Below are 17924 nucleotides of genomic sequence, written 5' to 3'. Positions count from 1 at the left end.
TTCCCTCTTTTTATCTCTTCTTTCCTTCCATCCCTTTTTTCATTTCTCTTCTGTACTCTTTTCTGTTTAACCTTCCCTCCCTTTTTCCCTTTCCCTTTTCTTCTCTCCTTTTCTCCCTTTCATCTTCTCCCTTTCATTGCACTTGCCCATTCTTTTCTTCCTTTTCTTTCTCCTCTTTTTCTTTCTCCTTCGTTTCCTTATTATTTTCCTCATCCAACCCCTTTCCCTCTATTTTTCCTCATCCTTCTCCCCTTCTTCTTTTTAATCTCCTCCTCCTCCTGCTTCTCCTCCTCCTTCATTTTCTCTACTCCTCCTTGCTCTCTTCTAATATTCATCTAGTTCCTTCTTCACATCCTCCTCCTTTAGCATATCCTCCACTTATCTGTGTACCATTCCCCTTCCCTCCTCCTCCTCCTCCTCCTCCTCTTGTTGACGTCAGTAACCTCTTAAGTCCTCGAGAAAATGACGCTTGGCGGATATACTCTCAAATGTCACCAATTTTAAGAGTTACCGCTGCATCGTTACGCCCGGGAGCCATCAAGTTATTATGTCATTGTAATATTACCTCGTTGTGAGTCCGGATAGACGTGTCCGGGGCAAGGAGCAGCTTATTCTTAGCCTCTATTGGTCGTAAAGGTTTGGATCGTTTAGTGGATATATCGGGAAGCTGTACCGTACTAAGGAGAGAAGAGAAAATGGGAAGATGAGGACAAGTAACTGGAGAAGCTTGTGTTGAGTCTTCGTTGGTCTTAAAAGTTTGGATCGTTTTGCTGATGTATTGGGAAGCTGGACTAAGGAAGGGAGAAGAGAACATTGGGAAAATGAGAACTAGTGAATATAGAAACTAATGAAAAGAGAAAAGGGAATAGGAACAAAATAACCATAGAAGCCTGGCTAATTTAAGGAGAAGAGAAAAAAGGAGAAATAGAGAAAAGGAAGCTACAGAAATCTCACCAATGAAAAAAATAAGAAAAGACTGAAAAAATAGGAAAAAGAAAAGAAAAGATAAAGAATAAGATCAGAAAAGAGAGAAAAAGATAGATAAGAAAGAAAAAGATAAAAAAAGAAAGAAAAAGATACAAAAGATAAAAAAGAAAGATACAATGAGGGCGTTATTTTTGTGTTCTTGGGTTACAGTGAGGCGTTATTTTCGTGTTCTTGGGCGTTATTTTCGTGTTCTTGGGCGTTATTTTCGTGTTCTTGGGCGTTATTTTCGTGTTCGTGCGTTACAATGAGGCGTTATTTTTGTGTTCTTGTGTTGCTGTGGTTTGTGTCTTTGTACTATTGTGGCTTTGTATTTTGTGTTGGTCTGCTCCGCTAACTGGCTGTGGTCGACCAAAGGGCCCTATCATAAAAAAACAAAAACATCAGCGCTATAGGCGAAACTAAAACAACAACAACAACAACAACAACAACAAAACAATAGGAACATGTGAAAAAGCTCTCAAGGCAAAGAAGAAAACGGAGATATTGTGTTGGTTTGGGCTGTGGTTTTAGTGTCGAGCAATAGAAGAAGAGGAAGAAGAAGATGAAGAAGAGGAAGAAGAAGAAGAGGAAGTATATAGATGAAGAAATAAAAGAAAAAAGAAGAAAAAGAAAAGGAAATATGAAAAAAGACGAAGTACATGAAGAAAAATAGAAAAAGAAGAAAGAAGAAAAGGAAAGAAAGAATAAAAAAGCTGAAAAAAATGGGGTCGTAGACGAAGAACAGGTACAAGAACAAGAAGAACAAGAGCAGGAACAACAAGAATACTGGCATAACATATGTCTCAGGGCGTCCAGCGGCTGAGTTCATGTAGTTTCGAGAGCGGTTCACTGGACACCCCGCGGCAGGAGACTTGGCGGGGAGGCAGGCGTGCCAACAAAGAGCGAATGTCGAGGTTGGTACGCCTGGTTAGCGAGAACCGTCTCCCGGACACACGCCGACCCCCCCGCTGCTCTGTGCGTTTGTAATTTCTACCTTGTGGCGTCATAAAGGTGTAAGAATGTGTTTAAAGGAAGGAGGCAGCTCAATGCAAGATGGCGCCACTATAAACACTTGCCTGGGCCACAACGGGCTGGGCCATACCATCAGGCCCCTTCAAAACAAGCCTACAGGCGCCATAGGTGAAGATGTAAAAAAAAAAATGGTTAATAAAGAAAGAACAAAAAAAGTCCGCTAGTGGTGATACAAGATAAGTCACAGTCGAGGGAAGGAAAGTGTTCAAGGGACAAAACTCTACACCATCTTGTGCTTTTTACCGTTATCAGTCTTTCCAACGGAGCCACCAAAGAGTCCGACTTAAAATTACTCATCACTTGGTTTATAAGAAAAGGTCGTATTGGTATTTTTTACGTTTTTTTAATTTTTTTTTTACGTTGGGACTTGGTGATAGGCCCCAGTCTGTTAGCGGCGCAGGCAAATGTTTATAATGGTGCCATCTTGCTTGACTCATGCTTCCCCACGAAACTGATTTTTTTATCCTTTTAAGAGTGTTTCGCTAGAGTCCGGCTTTTTTTTTTACAGTCGAGGAAGCAGTTAAAGGGCAAAAAAAAAAAGCCCGTTACTCACTGCTCCTACAAAGAGTCAAGAGGAGTGGCCGAAAGATAAGTCAATTTCGGGAGTAGAGGTTGATAAGTAGTTTTAATTAAGCCACTTGGTGATGATATAAAATTGTCAGTTTGTAGCGGCGGCGGGGGGCGTCTTAAACCCTGACCCACCTGGACACCGCGCCCTCATGCTGAAGTCACCGTCTCCCAGAAATAGAAGATATGCAGTCAGGATTACGTTTCAGATTTTATAAAGTATCCAGCATTGAAGTGTATAAAGTTTAATCTTGTTCTTGTTCAGCCCTTGAGAGATATCGGTTGAGGATGCGGCGGCAAATTTTTTTCCTGATGCTAATATCTTTTAAACCTCATAAGTGGCGCCCATATTCTCAAACATTTCGGGGCTTACTCACCAACATTTTGCTAAGGCTTTCGTGGAGATGGAGTAGGTATTTTATGAGCCTAATAAATAGCTTGACAAGGTTTCTGCACCATGAACGTGAAGCAAACACTCATGAGAGCCCGATTAATTTTCTTTGGGGGCTTTAGAATTATTTGATGTGGGAGCCGAAAGCGTCTGAGAACACGGACAAGACCCCTAAGCTCTGCACGGCGGGGAGATCTTAAGGAGGCCGTGGGTGCTGCGAGGGAGGGGATAGAGAGGTGGATCCTTTAATGTATTTTTCTATCTTAACCCGGTAGCTGCGGGGATCATTTTTCTTAAAGGCCCCTCTTAGCGAGAAAAATGAGAAAAAATCATCACTCACGTAAACCATTTCATAATATATATCAACGCATTTGTGATCAGTTTATGAATCATCTGTTTTTTGGGGTTATATCGTGGCAAAAATTTGGCCCGGCGCTGCTATCGGGTTAACATGGAAACGTTTGCGTCTCGGCGTTTTTGTTCCCGCTCAGTATTTTCTTTTATTATTTCTTTTGTTATTTGTTTTATCTTCTGTTTGTTTCATCATTTGTTTTATTATTATTTGTTTTATTTGTGATGTACCGTGAAAAGTTTCGTTGGTATTTTTTTCGTTCAGTATTTTTTTCTGTTATTTTGGTTCTATTTAATTCTTTTCTGTCTTTATCCTCCCCTTTCTTCCTTTTCCTGTTTTCCTTCCCTTCCTCCTATGTTTCTTCCATCTTTTTCTTATTGCCGTTTGATTTTTTTTTACAGCAGAGGAAGCACCTCAGGGCAAATAAAAGGAAACAATAATGAAAAAAAGCCCGCTAATCGCTGCTCCAAATTTAATTCTCTTCTCTTTAACTGCTTTCCGCCTCTTCATTTATTTTTTTCTCTGTATTCCTTTTTCTTTTACCCTAGTTTGATATTTTCTACCTATGACTTCTCTCAATCCTTCCTTCTTTCTTTCCTTTGTCCATATGTGTTCTATCTTTTCTCCGAGTCTTATCATCGAATTATCTTTCCCTTTCTTGCAACCCAATTATATTTTTCTCTCTACCCGTCTTTCTCATTATGTATTTATGGATGGGGACGGAAGTTGGAATGACCCTCTCTCAGGAGCTATCATGTAAAGGACGTCTGGCTTCTTGTAGTTCTTCTGTAGCCTCATGTGTGTTTTCCTGTCTTTTCTAATCTTCTCCCTCTAACCTTTCTCTCATCCTCTCTCTTACCTCTTAATCTTCCCTCTAACCTTTCTCTCATCCTTTCTCTTAACCCTTTATTCTCTCTCTCTTCTGTGTTTCTTTCTTTCACATCGCTTCCTTCCGTCTGATTCACTTCCCTCCAATCGCTTTCTCTGTCTTTTCTAATCTTCCCTCTAACCTTTCTCTCATCCTTTCTCTTAACCCTTTATTCTCTCTCTCTTCTATATTTCTTTCTTTCACATCGCTTCCTTCCGTCTGATTCACTTCCCTCCGATCGCTTTCTCTTTATCCTTTAGCCTTTTGTTGCCTTATTCTGTCGTCCCTTCAACTCTTTCTACCGTCGCTTCCTTCCTTCTCGTTTGCTTCTGCTGAGTCTTTCTTTCTCTCTTTTCCAAGGTTTTGCACCGTTTATTTTGTCCTTCCTCCCTGATCGTGTTTTCCTTCCTTGCACACTTTCCTTTATTGTTTTCTTTTGTTTTTCCGTCCACCTTTCGTCCTGGCAAGTTTAAATCACGACGTTTGAAATAAAGAATAATACTTTTTTTTTTAGTCTCTACCATTTGGCGGCGTAGAGGTAGAAACAGAAAGGAGGCAAAAAAAACAAAAAAAAACAGAAGATTGCATTTTTATTTTCTACTTTTTGGTGTCGTAGGGGTATTTTTTTTTTTACAGGATGAGGGGAAAAACAGAATAAACAACAACAACAAAAACAACAACTACAAAAAAGAAGACTGCATTTTTAATCTTCTACTTTTAGGCGTCGTAGAGTTTTTTTTTTTTCAGCATAAGGGGAAAAACAGAATAAACAACAACAACAACCACAAAAAATCAAAATCGGTATAGCATTCCAAAAATTATTTCTACTCTACGCGCGAGCCGGACATTCTTGACTCATTAATACGCATTCCTACAGCGAAGAAAGTTTTAATTACGCCGAGTCTCTTCAAGCGCTCCCTTCAGTAACCCAACCCGCGCGAGAAGCGAGCGACGCGATTACACCTCCTTATCATTTTCCTCCTCCAGACTTTATCCCACGGCGAGGAGAGGAGGCGAAAGGGAGAGAGGAGAGAAGACGAAGGAAGACAGGGAGAAAACTGGGCCTTCCTCCTCTTCTGCCAGTCTCTCTTCTTCTACATCTACGAGCGGTGAGAGAGGAGGAGAGGGAGGAGAGAAGAGGAAGGAAGAGAGGGAGAAAAATGAGCCTTCCTCCTCTACCATCTTCCCTCTTCAACATCTTCGAGCGGTGAGAGAGAGAGGAGGAGAGGGAAAGAGGAGAGGAGAAAGGAAGTTGAGGGAGAAAAATGGACCTTCCTTCTTCATCATCATCTTCCGTCACCATCTACATCAGTGCCGGAGTGAAGAAGAGGAGGAGTAAGAGGCAAAGGTACTCTATAAGGTAAGAAGAGGAAGAGGAAAGAAAGGGAGAAAGTAGACAGGAAAGCAAGGGAGAGAGAGAGAGATAGAGATGGCCCTTTCTTCTTTATCATCTTTCTTTACCACCTATGTAAATACTGGACGGAGTAAGAGGAAGAGGAAGAGGCCAAGCTACTATTTAAGATGAGATTGTTATATTATCCTGTTATAAGTAATAGTGTGTTCTGTTCCGTGTACTTGCTAATTGTCCGTCCTCCTCTTCCTCCTCCTCCGCCTCTTCCTTGTCTCATCACAGCTAATACTAGACTACGCCAAAACAAAAGCTCTTCCTAATGTTCTCTTTCGCTCCCCGTCCTGCCCCGGTAAATACCCTAATCTCATCTCTCTACCTGTTCCTCCTTCCGCCCTCACCTGTACGATTTTTGGACATCTCTCTACCTGGTTCTCCGTCTAACCTGATTTCTAGAGTTCCCGGGTTGCCATTCCGTTACCCTGGTTGTTCATCTGTTATCTGTTCAACGTAAGATATGGCCTGCCCTCCCCAAGTCCATTTCTTGTTTTTAATCATTAGAATATTTCATATCTCTACCTGGTCCCGTGTCGGCTCTGACTTCTGTGATTCCAGGGCTGCCATTCTCTTACTTTGGTTGTCTGTTTATTTGTTCCACGCGAGATGTAATATGCCCCCGAAATCTAGTTCTTGTTCTAAAATCATCATAAGGACATTTCATATTTCTGCCTGTTCCTCTGTCTGCCCTCACTACAACAATACCTGGGTTACCATTGTCACTCTGGTCGCTTGTCTCTTATTTGCTTAACTCAAAATGTGACCTGTCCAAAAAGTCTAGTCCCTGTTGTTATTATCGCTAGAACATCTTATCTCTTTACCTAGTTCTCCGTCCTCCCTCACTTCTACAATACCTGAGTTGTCATTCTGTCACTCTGGTTCCCGTCTATTATTTGCTTAACTCAAGATGTGACCTGTCCAAAAAGTCTAGTTCTTGTTCTAAAATCATCATAAGGGAGAAGGGAAAGGAGGAGAGAGGAAGGAAAAGGAAGACAAAGAGAGGAGATAGGAGAGGGAAGTGGAGGAGAAGTTAGGGAACAGAGATGTGAGGAAGAAAATGAAAGGAGGAGAGAGGAAGAAAAAGGAAGAGAAAGAGAGGAGATAGGAGACGGAAAAGGAGAAAAATGAGGGAATAGCGATGTGAAAAAGAGAATGAAAGGAGGAGAGAGGAAGAAAAAGGAAGACAAAGAGAGGAGATAGGAGACGGAAGTGGAGAAAAATGAGGGAATAGCGATGTGAAAAAGAGAATGAAAGGAGGAGAGAGGAAGAAAAAGGAAGAGAAAGAGAGGAGATAGGAGAGGGATGTGGAGGAGAAGTGAGGGGAGTGGAGATGTGTAGAGAATAAAAGAAGGATATATAATGAAAAGGGAGAGGAGTGTGAGGGAAGGAAAGGGAGAAGATAGGGAATGGAAGAGAAAGAAATAGAAATAAAGGGAACGAAATGGAGGAGAGAAGGGAGGATGGAGGAGAAGCACCAGTGACGTCACCAAGAGAGAGAGAGAGAGAGAGAGAGAGAGAGAGAGAGAGAGAGAGAGAGAGAGAGAGAGGGAGTCGTGGCACTGAGAATCACAAAGTCACACGCACCAAAAAAAAAAAAAAGTCCCCCCACTTCAAAAATTTACTTTATCACCGGCAAACGAAGAGGCACGTGGAAGCAAAGGAAATAAAAAAAGGAAAAAAAAAAAAAAACAGCCCCTCTCTTTGATTCCACGCATCGTCATCAAGAGAAACAAAAAAAGAACAAGAAAAAAAAAGGTCCGTCAAACTGTTGCCACTTACCTCACCTTAGAACCTTTTTTTTTTTTTTTGCAGTGATGCCAAAAATAGAAGGAATAAAGTGGGGATAATTAAATAGAAAATGGATATGAAATTGTAGATACCGAAAGGAAAATGATAAAAGGAAAAGGGAGTCGGCAATGGAAAAGAAAATTAAAAAGAGGAGAAAATTGAGTGGTACCAGGAAAAGAGGGAAAATGAGAGATATACAAGTGTTACCAGAATTAAAAAAAAGAGTTACCAAACGAATTCATACCCGAAAGTGAAGTGCAATAGAAAACAAATTAAATAGAACAGTAAAACAACGAAATATCGGATTAAAAAAAACGTAGGAAAGACAGGAAAAGGTTAAAAAAAGATAAAAAGAATACATTGATATCAGATAAAAAGTTAAAAAAAATAGGAAAGCATTGGAAACGAAAGAAATTAAATAGAAAATGGATATGAAAATGTAGATACCGAAAGGAAAATGATAAAAGGAAAAGGGAATTGGCAATGGAAAAGAAAATTAAAGAGGAGAAAATAGAGTGGTACCAGGAAAAGAGGAAAAATGAGAGATATACAAGTGATACCAGAAAAAAAATGAAAAAGAGCTGACATAAAAATTTTTAAAAAACATGTAAAAAAGAAAAAGAAAAATAGACATCAAAAGGAAAATTAAGTACAGGCATAGACTTCACAATCTCTTGACGGTAGGCATATGATTAATTGTTTTTATATAAGTATAACTTTACGCTAGATGCACAAACATCACCAAATGCAGAGATAATCACTTATATTTTCAGAATCAATAGCAATATTTAGCATATCTTATATCTAATAAATCACTTAATTTTCACATTAGAAACTTAATACTTGAGGAAAGCATGCAGAAACATCTTATTTTACTCAACAAAAAGCAAAATATTCATTTTTCTATATACAATCACAACTTATTTTGGTTGAATTCGATGTCACTATTGCCGCAGCACGTCTTGCCGGCTATCTGGCCCTCGTCCCTGAACAATCACTTTAGCCGTTTCCTGGACTTGTACACGTCCCTGTTCCTCGCCGTCTCCTTCCTGCCCTCCTCGATACTGCTCCTCTTCCTGCCGGTCGGCTGCTTCAAGGCCTTGTTCTTCCTCGCTTCTGAGGTCACGTCCTTGGAGAAATTAGCACCGAAACAGTTGAAGAGGGACCTGCTGATGTGCGGCAAGATGGTGTTGGTCCTGGCACCTGTACCCCTGCAAGGTCGGGTCTGAGGCCGCCAGGAACTCCAGGAGGTGCCTGAACCCGTCCCTGTGGCGCATGGCAAGGAGAGGAACCTCAAGCTCCTTCTTGTCCTCCCTGCATCAGGAGTCCCACAGCGACATCGAAGGACGCCAGAGATGGCCGACCAGCTCGACCAGGGCGTCGAACATCACAGAGGCGGGTCGCCCTCTCGAGCTCCACTCCTGCTGGGCAAGCTCCTGCTTGCAGCACTTCCTGGCCAGGTAGCCGCGTAGTTGCCGACCGCGGCGAGGAGCAACTCGTCCGTCGGCGGGTCCGGCTGGTCGTCGGCCAGCTCCCTGGCAAGCTGGGCCAGTTCACCTCGTCGTCCTCCTTCTCCTCTGCCTTGGCCCGGTCCAGGTCGGCCTGCACGTGAAGAACCCGACGAGCTTCAGCAATGCAGGCGCTGGGCCAACCTGTTGCTCACCATGAAGTTCTGCACGCTCGTCCAGTTGTAGACGATGAATAACTGTAGGTCCTTTACTTGGAGAGTAAACAGAGGCAGGACAGCGATAATCCTTTACAGAGGGAAGTGCCCAGCTGACTGCGTGCCTAAGGCGAGTTAGGCGACGCGGGAACTGAGCTTGAGTTGCCATGATAGGCACTAAACGTACATTTCTTGTTTCATCCTACAGTTATCATTCATTTTACGTAAAGATTTCAACCTAAAGTTACGCAAATTTGCCATTTTTACACAACGTTTTCAAAGTGCACGCATGGTGCTATTTTATAAGTTACCTTGAATCCTCGATCAAATCACCCTGCTTGTATGCACTAAAACTTGAAGATTTCGTCCTGTTTCCACTTAAATTCGGAGTAAGAACGCAGAGTGTGTTTGAGTTGTCGCAGTGAAAGTCGCCATAACCGCCAAGACTGAAGAGATTTCCCGTCAACTAGTTGTGAAGTCTATGGTACAGGAAAAAAAAACGCGCGCACAGGTACACGAAAGAAAGAAAGAAAAGAAGGAAAAAAAGAGGAAAAAACTTGAATGAGAATGCAAAACTTTGATCATCGGTTCCTATGTTTGTATAAAAAAAAACTTCGCAATACCAGAAAGCGCAATACCAGAAAGAAAAGAAAAAGAGGAGGAAAACGCGATGCTATCCAGGAAAATTAAAAAGACAACAGAAACGCACCTTGGAACATAAAAAAAAATATATATATGCGTTATGATATCATTGGCATTTTTTTCTTTGTTTTCCTTTTTGCTTTTGCTTTTTTCCTTCATTCTCTTACCCCCTTTCTTTTTTTTCCTCTTTATATTTCTTCCTTTTTTTCCATATTTCCTGCATTATCTTCCCTTTTTCCCTTCTCGCTTTCTCGTTTCCTTTTTTTCCATTTTCCTCTTCTCTTTCCTTTTTTCTCTTTTCCTTTCTTCTTTTCTTCCATTTTCCTCTATTTTCTTCTCCTTTTCTCTTTTCCCGTTTCGTCTTTTCCTTTTTTTCCCATTTTTCCTCCATTCTTTTCCCCTTTTCTCTCTTTTCCATTTTTCATCCTATCTCTTCTCCTTTTCTATTTTCTCATATCATTCTCCTTTCTACTGTATTCCATTTTTTCCTCCCATTCTCTTCCCCTTTCCTCTTTCCTCGTATTCTCCTTTCCTTTCTTCATATTTCCCATTAGCTACAGACAGAGGCAAAGGTGTGTACAGTGTTGCCTTCTGTGTGTGTAGAATTGTGTAGCTTTGAAAGTCTCCCTTTAAGTCCTTCAGAAGAGGCAGGACGCGTGCTCAAAGGCGCCTCAATTCGCAATGCAAGAAGACTAGATTGGAAAGATTATCTGTGTTTCGGAAGGGATGAAAAAGAAGGGCGAACGTGTGTTGTAGAAAAAGGAATAGACGTGTTGCAGAAAAGGAAAAGGAGAAAAATCTGTTGTGAAATGAAGTTGGAAGGAAAAGTGGAATATGAATGAAAAAGTAGCTCTAAAAAAAGTCAGACCCAAAAGTAAAGCGAATTCTAGTGCTACTGCAGCTGTCGTACCTTCCTTCCTTCCTTCCTTCCTTCCTTCTTTCCTTCCTTCCTTCCTTCCTTCGTTCCCCCCACCCCCCATTTCCTCCTCTCTCACATGGCGCTGATCTCCTTCTCCCCCTTCCCTGTCCCCTCCCTCCTCTCCCCTCTTGTGGAGTTTGAAAAAAAAAATGATATAAGTAGTAAAATTAAAGGTTAGGTTAGAAAGCTCGCTAGTTAAACAAAAAAATATATAAGACGTTAAATGGTTGAGAAAAGTGCACAGTTTACGTAAAAAGAAAGGAATGAGACCCAAATTAATAGAGAAGAGCGCGAAATTTACATAAAAAAATAAGGAAAACACGTAAAAATAATCTAGTCACGCAGTTTACATAAGAAAGGACGATGCCGTAAAAAAATTGAGCTAAGAAAAGAACACCTCGCCATTTGAACAAAAAAGAGAAAGGGAAGGGACAGACAAAAAAGTAAGAAGATACGAAATTGAAAATAGGAATGAAAAGCAAAAAGACAGACAAAAAGATTAGTAATGATTTTGTTATGGAAATTAAAAAGACAGACAAAAGAAAGATTAAAAAAGTAGGCGTAAGAATCAATAGGGTAGAGAAAGGAGAAGAAAAAAGAATAGAGAAAAAAGTGAAAGACATTATAAGTGGTAAAAGAAACTTGAAAGAATAGAAAAGAATGTTAAGTGTAGATAAATTAGGAGAGGCAACCGTGATGAGAGAAGTAAAACTGATAGAAAAAAAATGTTTGGCGAAGAAGGGAAGGAGGGGAGCACGCAAACAAGAAAATGTGTAAAAGAGTAGAAAAAGAAGATGGAAAAAAAATCCTAAGTGCGGAAAAGAGAAGAGACGGCAAGGAGATAAGATAAGGTGAGGAAAGGAAGGAAAAGAAGCTGCGAAGTGTAAATGAAGAAGGAGAAGAGACCGCAAGCTAATACCAGAAAGAAAAAGAAGAGGAAAATGTGAATAAAATGGTATGAAAACAACGAAAGGGATGCTGAGTGTAGAAGAAAGGGAGAAAAGCCTGTCAGGTCATGTTGAAAGGTAAAAAGACGATAGGTAAAGATGCCAACTGTAGTGAAAGAGGGAGAAGGTCAACAAAATGATAAGAAAAGTATAAAAAGAGAGAAAATTATGTTTGTGAAGAAGGACAGGGAGAAATATCCACAAGGTGATATGTCATGATGATAGAAGGGGTGTTAAGTGTAGGAGAAGAGGGAAAAGAGTGCGCAGACTCATAAGGTAAAGATAAAGTTGGGTGCGTGCGCTATAGCTGCGCGTGGCGGCGGTGTTCGTCTCCGTTGCACTGGCCCTTGAGCCCCTGGGTGGGAAGAACTCATCACCCAGGGACACGGCCAGTATGCCACCCGGGTTACCACAATTTACCTTTCCCAGGTTTCCCCAGGTACCCATTTATCGACCAGCCCAAAAGCGAGGAAAAATAGCTGGGAGAGCTGCACGCAGACTGTCCGAGCCGGGATTCAAACCCAGGTCCGAAAGCACGCTAACCACCTCACCACGGAGCTGCTAAACTCCTAGGAAAAGGTTTGAAAAAAATAGGAAAAAATGCAGGCTGCCTTGGAAGAGGGAAAATGGTCCGTGGATTGATAGGAAAAGGTGAGAAAATTGTTAAAATAATGGATGTTAGGTGTAGAAAAGGAGGGAGAAGAGCCCGCGTGTTTTTTTACAGTAATGGAGGCATCAAAGAGAAAAAAAGAAGTATATGAAAGCCTGCAAAGCTAACTACTAACTAACGGGGAGCATACGCCCGGAGATGCGTCGCTTCACTCACTCGCCGCCTCCACTCCCGACGGTCCCCTCGAGCAACCCCCCCCGCAGCTGCCCCGTCCATCTCAGGTCCCTCCCGGCAGGATCAGTCGACTTGCCCCATCCATGAGTTACGTGGGCGTCCCCTTGGTCTCCTCCACTCAGGGTTGTCTCGTACAGAAACAACCCTGTGAGCAGGATCGACGTCCGGGAGGCGTGCCACGTGCCCATATAGCCGGAGTTGGCGTTCACGGACTAAGCTGGTAACAGGCCTCGATTCAGTTTCATGGAATAATCGGAGAAGTCATTCCAGCGATACCCCGTGACCCTGCGAAGGCGCTTGGTGACAAAGGCATCGGTACGCCTCTCCAAGTCACTATTCAGCGTCCATGTCTGACAGCCATACAGTTAGACAGGGAGCACAAGCGACTTGCAGATTCGAATCTTTGTCCGCCTTTATAGATATCGACAACGCTATATACCCGTGTTGAGCGAGTCCACAACACCATGGGCCAGGCCATTCCATCGAGTGACTTCCTGGTGAGACCCACCATTGTAATGCATTACGCTACCAAGGTGTGTGAAACTTTTGGTGACCTCGACATCCTCGCCACATGCATGGACAGACTGAACTGTGTCATCCAGCATTGGACCGTGGTTTGGGCCCAGGAGACCTTCAGTCCCAGAGGCCTCGCCTCCTCAGGCAGCACTTCAAGTACCAACACCTGATGAGCGTTGCTTCAAAATGTGAACAGTAAGTAGCCGTCAGTATCTGTTAGAGAGGTGTTTATACTCCCTTCTTGAAAATGTTTAAGTCGTAGGCAGGAGGAAACATCGACGAGGGAAAGCTGTTCCAGAGTTTACTAGCGAAAAGGACGAAAAAATGAAGATGTTGGCTAACTCTTGCATAAGGGATTTGGTTAGCATAATCCGCAGGAAGCGGTGGCTAGTCGTCAGCGTCAAATCGCGCCCGCTACTACGAGCTGATATTTTTTAGTCATCGCCGAGTGGCCTAAGACTACCCACATGCTGTCCTGAAGACCACCTGTCAACCCGGACTTTAGCGAAACTCTGAGGAGGATCAAGTGGAGCTCCGGCGATCAGTACGGGCCAGGCAGGAACGGCGGATAAAACAAGAATGGTGGACAGAACAGTTCTTTTTTGTAAAGATCATTATGAACAATATGAAGAAAGTGGGAGATAGAGCAGCGCTCTGCAGAACACCACTGATCGTAGGTTAAGAAGAATAGTGACCGCCTACCACAGCGGAGAGTGATCCACCTGAAAGGAACAGGAGATAAAAGTGCAGAGAAAAGGATAGACATCGTAGGAGAGTGGTTCAGAAAGCAAAGATTTGTGCCAGACCGTCAAAAGCTTTTGGGATCTCTAAGGCAACAGCAAATGTTTCACCGAAGCGGCTAAGAGCGGATGATCTTCACTTAGGAAGGAAAAAAAAATCACCAGCAGAACGCTATTTGCGGAATGCGTATTGGTAATCAAAAAAGATTAAAAAATATAAAAAAAACAGGAAGGGATGCTGAGTGTGGTAGGTGAAAGCCAAACGGTGATAGGAATAAGTGAAAAAAAAACAGAAAATGATGCTAAGTGTAGGAAAAGAGGGAGTGTAGCCGGGAAGGTGATGAAAAGGGTGTGAACCGAAGGAAAAGGATGATAAATGTAGTGCAGAATCGAGAAATCCCCTTCCAGTGATCGGAAAAGGTTATATAATGACAGGAAAGGATATCAGTGTATCAGAAGAGGGATAAAAGGACGCACTAGGATCAGAAAAGGTAAAAAAATCATAGAAAAGTGCTCAAAGCGTTGATGAATAGAGATAAAGATGGAAAAAGTAAAAAACCAAAGAAAAGGTAAAAAAGAAGACGGTGTAATTCGCATTGAAAGAAAAAAAGGAAAAATAGATGAAAGGGAAACATAGATATTGATAAGTACGAAGAAGGTGGCAACAGAAAAGGGCATATAAGAAGAAGGGGCCAGAAAAGAAGAAAAAAAAAGGAAAAATGTCAGCTAAAGAAAATACAGAACCTCAATGGAAATAAAGAAAAGGGAAACCTGAGAAAAATAAGAAAAGGACAAAGAAAAGGAACAAAAGAAAGAAAAACTCCAAATGGAAAATTAAGGAGCACAAAAAGTTAAAGAAAATATCGGAAAAAGTAATAAAAAATAGGTAGAGATAACAAAAAAGAAAAGGGGGATAGAAAAGGCATCGTAAAAGATAAAAAAAAGAACCCGTAAAACAAAAAAAAGAGAAAATGAAAAAAAAGATGAGAAAAGACGAAGGGACGCGCCAAAATATAAGAAAAGGACTCGAAAAAAAGCGGAAAAGGTAGAAAAAAGAAAAAAAATATGGCCACAGAAAAAAAAGTTCTCGAAAAAATGCAAAAAAAAAACAGAAAAGAGGAAAAAAACTATAAAAAAGAAAGGGAAAAAAAGGAAAACGAAAGAGCATGTAAAAAGATAAATGATGGAGAACCAAAAGGAAAAAATGAATGAGTAAAAATGGAAAAAAGAAAGAGGCACAGGAAAAAAAAAATCGATGAATAGGGAAAATAAAAAAATGAAAAAAAGCATCTCAGAAAAAATGAAAGATGAAGAGGAAAGGAAAGGAAAATAAGGAAAAGGGGACAAGGAATGAAAAGGCAAAAAGAAAGGGGCGCAAGAAAATATATTGCTGATGATCGTAAGAAAGGAAAAAAAAGAAAGGGACGCATGAAAAGACGAAGGGAGAGTAAAGGAGAGGAAGAAAATGACTAGCAAGAGATTTAAGAAAGTAGAAAATAAAGAAGGGTGGAAAAAAATAATGAAAAGACAAGGATAGGATTAAGAAAAGGGCACAAGAAAGCTACTGGTGATAAGATAAAGAAAAGAAAAGCAAGGAAAGTTCTAAAAGCAGAAAATTGAGAAAATAGGAAAAAGAAAGGTACAAAAAATGATGAAAAGTTAAAAAAGAGAAAGGAGCAAGAAAAAAAGATTGCAGTGATGACAGAAAGAAAGAGAAAGAAAAGGAAAGCGCCACAAGAAGAAAATGAGGAAAGATAAAGAAAAAGATACGGAAAAAGTGATAAAAAAATCGGATAAATGGAAAAAGTTACGAAAAATGAAAGAAAAGACTGAAAAAGCACGAGGAAAAGCGTTGAAAAGTAAGTAAAAAAAGAAAAATGAGAAGGAAAAGTTATGAAAAGTGAAAGAAAAGAGAAAGAAACACACGGGATAAAAGAATAATGAAAAAATAAGGAGAACAAAAAATGAAAGGACAAGATACCCCCTTCTCCCCCACCCCCTAAAAAACCCCGCATATCACAGTGAACGAGTGGTGATGAGACTCAGTGGTGATGAGCCTGGGTGTTGACTTACCTTGTGGTGGTGGTGGTGGTGGTGGTGGTGTGTGTTCGACGAGTTCAGGCAGCGATCATCCTCGGGGGCTCATGACCACTGCGTGTGCTCCGTGTCCTAGCCCGGCACCTACTCAGCCCGCCGCGAGGATAGCGCCGAGGAGCAGGAGGGGAGGAGGAGGAGGAGGGGGAGGGGTAGGAGGAGGGTAGGGGTAGGGAGGGGAAAAGGTGGAGGATAGGTGGAAGTTTGGTTTTTCTCTTTGCTATAGTCTCCTACACGGGCGGTCTGTCTCTGTCTCTATCTCTCTTTCTCTCCCTTTATCTGTGTCTCTGCCTTTTCGTGTCCGTTTTTGCGTGCGTGTGCGTGCCTCCGTGCGTGCGTGTGTGCGTGAGTTGCCGCGACAGAAACTCACCTGTTGGCTACGCTCGCGCCAGCTCCAGCGGCCGAACTTATAGCCTACCTGTGCGTGGCCAGACCCTGCACACCTGTCACACAACTTAGCCCCTTCCCACGCCTCGATGTCCCTCTCCCACACGCCCCCACGCCACGCCCACGCCTTTGAAACCACACATATAGGCTGAAAAAGATGTAAATAAGTCTAATTGAGTTCTGAAAGGGGGAAAGAGAGGGGAAGTTACGCGTTTGAGGGTGTAAAGTGAGAGTTTTATTAAGGTTTTGATCGAAGCGTTATGGTGCGGTGAGTGGATGTGTTGGTGATGCTGTCCGGTGATTGGTGCAGCCCGCCTCCCCCGCCTCACCACGTCACGGCCCGCCCAGCCAATCACGGGGCGAGGAATTCTCCCAAGATATTCCTCAATGAAACAGCCATTGGCGGGGTGACTAATGGTGTGTGTATGTGTGTGTGTGTGTGTGTGTGTGTGTGTGTGTGTGTGTGTGTGTGTGTGTGTGTGTGAGGGAACGGGAAGGGAGGGGAGGGGAAGGGGAGCTATCAGTAAGTTTAAATTAGTTATGTCGTTACTATTATTACTGTTGTTGTTGTTGTTGCTGTTGTTGTTGTTGGTGGTGGTGGTGGTTGTGGTGGTACTGTTTGCGATATCGCTTCCTCCTCTTCATTCTGCACCCTCCTCCTCCTCCTCCTCCTCCTCCTCCTCCTCCTTCTCCATTTCATTCACAATTCTCTCCCCCTCAGTCTCGTCACGTCATTTATCCCTCCTCTCTCCCCTCCTCCTCCTCCTCCTCCTTCTTTGTGTCCTCCTCTCTTCCTCCTCTCATCATTTCCCCACCCACGTTCTCTCCAACCCTTTCTTCCTCCCTCCTGTCACTCGTTTTCTCCTTAACTCTCTAATTTTCTTTTCTTCTCTCCCTCTCATTCCTCTTCCCTTATTATTTTTTCTCCTCCCCTCGTTTCCCTTCGTTTCCGTATCTTATTATTTTCTTTATTCCTCTTTCCCCTCTCCCTATCTTATTATAATTTCTCTCCCTTCCATTTCCATTATTTTACCTTACTTTCCCTTCTATCTCCTTTTTTCTCTTTCATTCTTCTCTTTTTCCCCTCTTTATTCACTTTATTTCTCCCTTTCCTTCTTGTTTTTCCTCTTCTTCATCATCCACCTCCTCCTTCTCTTCTTCCTTATCCCTCCCTTCCATTACTTTTCTTCCTCCTTTTCCTCCTTCTCCATCCTTTTCTTCCTCCTTCCTCCTTCATCTTTTTCTTCTTCCCCATTTTCCTATACTCTCTACATCCTTCTCCTCTTCCTCCTCCTACATCCTCTTCCTTCTTTCTTCGTAGTATTCTTTATGTACTTCTTACACCTCCTCCTCCTCCTCCTCCTCCTCCACCTCCTCCTCCATATCATCCTCCTCCTTGATCGTTTTAACCTCCCCTCTCCCCTATCTTGTACGCCCTGCCTTTCTCTTCCCTCCTCTCCCTCCTTCTCTCCCTCTCTCCTTTCTCCGAACGCAAGAGGGGACGAGGCATGTATATTACAGGTAAGATTACGCACCTGTGTAATTAGGTACCTGTGGAGAGACTTCTGGTGAACTGTTTACCCGGTGGTGGTGGTGGTGGTGGTCGTGGGGGGGGGGGGGGCATAGTTTTATTCAAATTATGTTATTCTCTCCCATTATATAAGTCCATTTATTTTTTCTCCTAATCATATGCTTCTTTTCACTGTATTTTTAGTTTATATACATGTACTGTGTGTGTGTGTGTGTGTGTGTGTGTGTGTGTGTGTGTGTGTGTGTGTGTGTGTGTGCGTGCTCTTTTATTAC

The 17924-nt window shown here is 42.2% G+C and overlaps 1 protein-coding gene across 1 annotated transcript in view; it reads right to left on the bottom strand.

Annotated features, from left to right (window-relative positions):
• LOC126985843 (uncharacterized) overlaps nt 1-16124 on the bottom strand; it is a 106223-nt gene extending 90099 nt beyond the window's left edge. Inside the window, exon 1 of the mRNA XM_050841299.1 lies at nt 15714-16124. The gene's annotated coding sequence lies outside the window, so the exon portion shown is untranslated. The remainder of the gene's footprint in view (nt 1-15713) is intronic.
• Nucleotides 16125-17924: the final 1800 nt, after the last annotated feature.

The sequence above is a fragment of the Eriocheir sinensis genome, chromosome 60 (assembly GCF_024679095.1).
Source record: "Eriocheir sinensis breed Jianghai 21 chromosome 60, ASM2467909v1, whole genome shotgun sequence".
NCBI classification, from domain to species: Eukaryota; Metazoa; Arthropoda; class Malacostraca; order Decapoda; family Varunidae; genus Eriocheir; species Eriocheir sinensis.
The sequence above is the reverse complement of the archived record's forward strand: the minus strand, read 5'-3'. Positions and strand labels throughout refer to the sequence as shown.